The sequence below is a fragment of the Bidens hawaiensis genome, unplaced genomic scaffold (assembly GCF_021521415.1).
Source record: "Bidens hawaiensis isolate Kalapana, Puna unplaced genomic scaffold, B.hawaiensis_p1.1 tig00031103_1, whole genome shotgun sequence".
In the NCBI taxonomy this organism is placed as follows: domain Eukaryota; kingdom Viridiplantae; phylum Streptophyta; class Magnoliopsida; order Asterales; family Asteraceae; genus Bidens; species Bidens hawaiensis.
In genome coordinates, this window is record NW_027495210.1 from 86,890 (window position 1) to 92,985 (window position 6,096).

Consider the following 6,096-nt stretch of genomic DNA (forward strand, 5'->3'; position numbering starts at 1 on the left):
ATTTTTGTCGGGCGAGTCAGAAGACGAGGCGCTGACGGGAAACATTCTTGACAAGTGTCGCTCGATCATTGGATTAGAAAAAAAGTGTTGTCTAGTTGGTTTTAAGCCGGACATAATAGAACTGGTGGAATGTGTGGACATTTTGAAAATAACCATGATAATATGGAGTATGGACATTTTACCTTGGTCAATTTTGTACTTCAAATGTTAAAACATTGACCGGCGAATCGTAGCTTTAAACATTTTGATGTCTAAAAGTTGATAATTTAGCTCAAAGTTGATAATTTAGCTTGGTGGGAAGGAATGAAACCCAATTTTCGATCATAGCAACTATGGCATGTGATTTAGTAATTGTCTAAAGATTATGGAGTGGCTTCAAAATCATTTTTTTTAACAAATTACAGTGTTTTATTAATTAGAAGGGTGCTGACTCTTACGGTGATGGAAATGTGCATTTGATTGAAGGATTCTTAGACGTGACGAAATTATCCAAAATGTTTCAACTCTCGAAGATGAAATACAACTCGGGAAAGACATACACAAAGCGGAGGTAGTTAACTTACAAAATTAAAGCAAAGAAGTTGATAATCTTCCTAATCACCAAAGTTATATATACAAACTAAAATGCAACTTAGACCATACGCTATGGGGTGCGGACGAGAGGAATGGCAGGCGCCTTTGGGCGCGAAACACCACCAAGGGGCGTCCTTGGTGGTGGGCGCCATTGCTGCCGATCGTTGGAATGCTCGGCGCGAAAGAGAGGAAATGGTGAAGTATTTTGGTGGGCCCTCTCTCTCTCTATCTCTCACACATATACATGCATATGTGCGTGTGTGTGTATATATATACATACATATATATATATATATAATGGGCGCCCTTGAGGCGTTAAACCATAACGGGACATTATTGGTTGAGGATTTGATGTCCCCCCCCCCCCCCCCCCCCGGTGTTTACGTGATGCTAACATGACACTGTAGAAGGGCGTCGATGCCCCCCACCATAGAGGATGACCTTACAATTTTATCATCACACTTTTGTTATTTACACTTTTACAGTTTTATCATCACACTATTGTTCTTTATACATTTACCATCATACTTTTGTTTCATTGTACTTATATCACCACACATTTGTCAATCGTCACTTTAACCTTTATCATGAAACTTTCACTTCCTTAATCTTATGGCTCAAGATTTTAGTTTTTTAATTTTAGCCCCAAAACTCTTACATTTCTACAAATCACACAAAAATTTAGTCTTACGTTTTGAATTACAACTTTGGTTATAAAACTTTTAGATTTTTACAAATTTGTCACAAAACACCTTTCACTTTTAACCCATCACGAATTAAGTTCTGCATTGCTTCATCTCAGGTTCCACCAATTTTTTTATGAAAAATACTATAAACTATTTTTTTGGATATGAGTGTACCAGAATATGCCTAATTAATTTATGGCTCAATCTAACCAATGATTCTGTTTAGAAAGGCAATCACTTTATTTAAACATTAAACATAATTGATCAAATGTTCATTGTTCCTAAGTTTGATAAAATTTTTATAGTCTGTATTGTTATTGATATTTTTAACTTATATCATGTTCAAAATATAAGCTTTTTGAACAAGTTTAATTTGTTATTATGTTCTTTGACATTGAGTGATGATGAAATAATAGTTAGATAAACTCATCTATCTTGGGTAGGCCTTTAAACGAACCGAAAGTTCCCCAGTTCGGTGAACTGTTCGGCCGGAAGTTCGTTTATGTTCCTTTATTTAATAAATGAGCGAACATGAACAAAAAATTGCGTTTGTTTAATTAAACGAACGAACATGAACACATGTTTTGTTCGTTCATTTATGATCGTGAACGTTCGCTTATGTTCGTTTATTTATGTCCGTTTACATATTAGTGGCAAATAATTAAACATTATCCGGAAGAGTTATCTACTTAATGATTTTATATTTGTTCATTTGTGTTCATTAACTGTGTTATATATGCTCGTTCATGTTTGTTTGTGTTCATTTACATTTGTTCAAATATGTTTTTTTTATCTTTGTTCAGTTATGTTCATATATGTTCGTGAACTGCACGCTTAGATTTTAAGCAAACGAACATAAACGAACATGAACATGTTCATTTTTTTAAATAAACGAACACGAACACAAAATATGTGTTCGATTAAGTGTTCGTGTTCGTTTAAAGTTAAATGAGCAAACACGAACATGCCCTTGTTCTTGTTAGTTCAGTTCGTTTACAAGCCAGACCTAACCTTTGGTTTCTACATGGTACTTTGGAACAACATATTTTTATTTACTTTGCAGTTGTTATTTTTAATGATCCTATTAACCTAAGTGCCTACAACACTCACATTCATGTTTGTGAACTGTTTTTTAGGTCTACAACATTGTTAAATAGTCACCGATATGCTATGGCTCTACTCGATTATAACGCCTTATTCTTCATATGTTGTAGTGCCTGCAATATCAGCTATTTTTATTATTAGAACAGTGATGTCTCATTCGGAATTAACAAGTCATGCTACTCTTCTTAAGTAGATATTTGCACATTGAATAGGTAGCATTTAGCATCTACAGTCAATTTGTTTTTTTACATTGAACCATATGCAGTCAAAAAGTCTGCATGTACATTTATGATTTTATTCTCCTCATTACCTTAGCCGCAAAATATAGCTCGAAAAAATTAAACCTGCAGCGAAGCGTCTCATTCTAGTTAGTATTAACAACTTCTTTATAACACAAAGATTATATTTTACAATAGTAACACATTAAACACAAGTCAATTTCCATTTCTCTTTTTGCTTATGCAAACCTCCAAAAACTAAAAAATGCAAGTCTCCATCTCTTGACAAGCACCAGAATTCCCAAAATCCCAATAAACCCCGTAGTGAACCCGCTCGCTATACTGTAAATCCATATGTTCTCTACATCATCATTGTCTTTATCTTCATCGATATTGCCAGCAGAGACTTCAACACGGCTGCAACTCTTCGGTAACGGACTGCCACAAAGCCCGTTATTTCCAGCATATATCCAAGGTTCAACGAGCTTCTGCAGCTGCTTTCCAGATGGTATCCGGCCCGATAAATTGTTGTATGACAAGTTCAAGTGGCTAAGGAAAGTCAAAGACGACAGACTCTGCGGGATCATCCCCGAAAGATTGCAGAAAGATCAAGGGACATTAACGAACTCAAGTTACCGATTTTTTCAGGAATCCTGCCGGTGAGATGATTGTTCGACAAGTTAAGACCGAGCAATCCTGAAAGAGATGTCAAGCCCTCGGGTATTTCTCCCGCCAGATTATTATTCGAAAGGTCTAAGTTAATCACGTATCGCATTATCGTTGTGTACTCGAGCAGTATCCCTCCCATTACCTGAAACAAACTCTGCTCGAACCCGGAAAACGCGTATAAGTTGGAATCGCCTCCCGTCATCCCACGCAAGTTTTCGAAGCAACGAGGGATTGTCCCGGATAAATTATTATCTCCAAAATCAATAACTTGAAGTTCTGAGCTTTGACACAATTGTTCTGGAGTTCGACCGGTGAAGTTGTTGCTATGCAGCCTGAGAACAACCAGGAACTGGATGTTTTCTCCGAACCATTTCGGTATGCTTCCAGAGAATCCGTTTTCGCCTAGATCAAGAACGTTTAAACTCGTGCAATTCGCTAACGAGTTTGGAACTTCGCCATGGAAAGCATTCTTGCTTATATCTATCCATTGTATGGAACTAAGTTTCCCTAATGAGCTTGGAATCGTTCCGGATAATCGGTTGGAATTTAATATCATGATATACATTTCACTGAAATTTCCTAAACAATCCGGAAGATTACCGGACAGCGAGTTTCTTGAAAGATCGAGAATCGCTATATCTGGAGTGTTACAAAATGAATCTGGAATCGACCCGTTGAAAAGATTGTTCTTAAGAAGCAATAATCTTGAGTCTCCAGACTCTATTTCAAACCCGACTAATCGTTCTGTAAAAGTATCGGGTGGGTCGGGTGACTTGGCTGTTTGGTTTGATGGGAGGTTTGTTATCGGACCGTTGAGAAAGTTATTTGAGAGATCCAAAATTGGAATAATAGATAAGTTGTAAAGCCATTTAGGAAGCGGTCCGTAAATGCTAGTGTTTGAAAGCATCAGAATTGTTAAATGCTTTTGTGTTTGAATCCATGGGGGAAATTCTGATTCAATTTTGCAAGATGTGAGAATAACGTTGCGTAGTTGGAAAGGCGGATTCCAATCGGGTGAAATCTTGAAGTTTAATAATAAGTTTGAGGTTGCAGCCAAATGTATTAAGTTTGATGTGTTGGCAAAGTGTTTTTCAGTTACTACACCAGATAAAGAGTTGTTGGATATATCAAGAAACCGAAGTTTCGAAAGTTGTCCAATGGATTCCGGAACAGACCCGTGTAATAAGTTTGACGATAAATCAAGAAACCGAAGCTGTGACATGTTTCCTATCGAGAATGGAATCGAAGACAACGAGTTCCAGCTCAAATACAACATCTCAAGATTTGATAATCGTCCGATGGAGAACGGAATCGTCTCGTTTAACAAGTTTTCGGATAAATCTAGTCGTCGTAACAACACTGGATTTCCTAAAGACGTAGGAATCCGACCCGTTAACTGGTTTCCCGTTAGAACTAATTCCGTTAAACTCGTTAAGTTTCCTATATCTTCCGGAATGCGTCCCGTCAACAAGTTGTAATCAAGATACAATACTTTTAAAGCTGTAAGCCTTCCTAGAGACGCCAGGATGACGCCGGTTAACTTGTTCTCGCTTAAAAGGAGTCTCTCGAGTCCATACCGGCTGCAGTCAGACGGTATGGTGAGTCGACCTTCCATGTAATTAAACGAAAGATCCAAATGTTTTAACTCGCAAAGTCTCCACACCCCGGTTTCTTGCATACCCGCGAATCCATTGCTTGCGAGATTAAGTTCAACAATGTTTTTCATGTAAGGAATAGTCGAATTGAGTTTGTTGTTTGAAAGATCAAGAAACCTTAAAGAAGTCAAGTTTTGTAAAAATATTGGTAACTTTCCTTCAAACAAATTCCAACTAAGATCAAGTGTTCGTATACTCGAACGCGTAAGATTAGAATCAAGATGAGTTTTATCAAAATGATGATTCGAAAGCTCGCAATTCGACAAGTGTAACTCTAGTAAAGAAGGAGTCTTATTAAACAATACCTTATCGAAATCTTGTGCACCCGTAACATTCACTCGACTTAAATCAAGATACTCGAGTGACGTAAGACCCGAAACCCAAGCAAAATCATCAACAATTAGTTCCATGTCACTGACATGACGGTCGCTGAGATCAAGTACACGCAAACTCGAAAGTTTTCCTATCTGATGTGGGACAACACCCGAAAAGCCTGCGAAAGAAAGATTCAAATACTCGAGCCGGGTCATCAACCCAATGAACTCGGGAACCGGGCTGTTCCCAAAAGAGTTTCCACTTAAGTCCAAGTGGATTAAATGAGTCAACTCGGTCAAACTCGAGCTCAACTCGTTTCCTTCTAAGTTCTCACCATTGGTTCCGAGATCAAGGCTGATCACATGTCGTGTGGCGTTATTGCAGCCCACACCGAGCCACCGACAACAGTTTTTTCCGGTCCATGATGATAGCCGGTCAGGACCGTATGATGTAATTAGGCTGTTTTTAAACCTTGTAAGAGCGCGCCTTTCGTGTTCTAAGCAACCGAAACAGATGTTTGCGGTTGCAAAGATGACGAATAGAAAGAAAGCGTTACCCGATAGCCGCGCAGCCATGATCATTCAAGCTTAATATTATTGATTGCAGTTTCTACAAGATGACACCATATTGGCATATTGCATAATAAGTTCAACTAATATACACCGTTGACTCTTTTAATACACGGAACTCATAAAAGTCAAACTTTGGTTTTACATCTCAAGGTCAAAAGTCAAAGCAGATCCACCAACTTGAGTTTGAAATATACAAATTGATTATGAATATATAACAATAAAGGCATAGTAAGTTTGCATTACACTATTTCTTATAGAAAAAATGACCATAAATTTAAGAAAAAGTTAAAAAAGTATGATGGTT